Raw genomic sequence first — 733 nt, forward strand, 5'->3', positions numbered from 1 at the left:
CTTTAGCTACTCTCCACTCAAGAGCAAGTTTCAGAGTCTCTTCTGTCATCCATTTTGGTCTTCTCTTCTTTTCTCATCTTTTTAGTGATCTCTTGGTTTCTCATGGATAATGTTGTTGATATCATCCCACAATTCCTCTGGTCTTCAGTCATTGGTGTTCAATGCATCAAATCTATCCTTTAGGTGGTCTCTAAATTCAGGAGGTATATATTCAAGGTCATATTTTGGCTCTCATGGACTTGTTTTAATTGTCTTCAGCATCAAGTTTGACTTGTATATGAGCAGTTGATGGTCTGTTCCACAATGAGCTCTGGCCTGGTTTTGGCTGAAGATATTGCACTTTTCCATCACTTTTTGCCACAGATGTAGTCAATCTGATTCCTGTGTACTCCATCTGGTGAAGTCCATGTGTACAGCTGCTGTTTGTTTTGTTGAAAAAAGGTCATTGGTCTTGCAAAACTCTACCATGCGATTTCCAGCATGATTTCTGTCACCAAGGCCAAATTTTCCAACTACCTGTGATTCTTCTTTGTTTCCAACTTTTGCATTCCAGTCACCAGTGATAATTAACACATCCTGATTGCATGTTAGGTCAATTTCAGACTGCTGTAGTTGATAAAAATCTTCAATTTCCTCATCTTTGGCTTTGGTAGTTGGTGCATAAATTAGAATAATAGTCGTATTAATGGGTCTTCCTTGTAGGCCTATGGATATTATCCTATCACTGACAGCA

This window comes from Orycteropus afer, unplaced genomic scaffold, assembly GCF_000298275.1.
Source record: "Orycteropus afer afer isolate SDZICR_OR568_19922 unplaced genomic scaffold, OryAfe1.0 scaffold01132, whole genome shotgun sequence".
NCBI classification, from domain to species: domain Eukaryota; kingdom Metazoa; phylum Chordata; class Mammalia; order Tubulidentata; family Orycteropodidae; genus Orycteropus; species Orycteropus afer.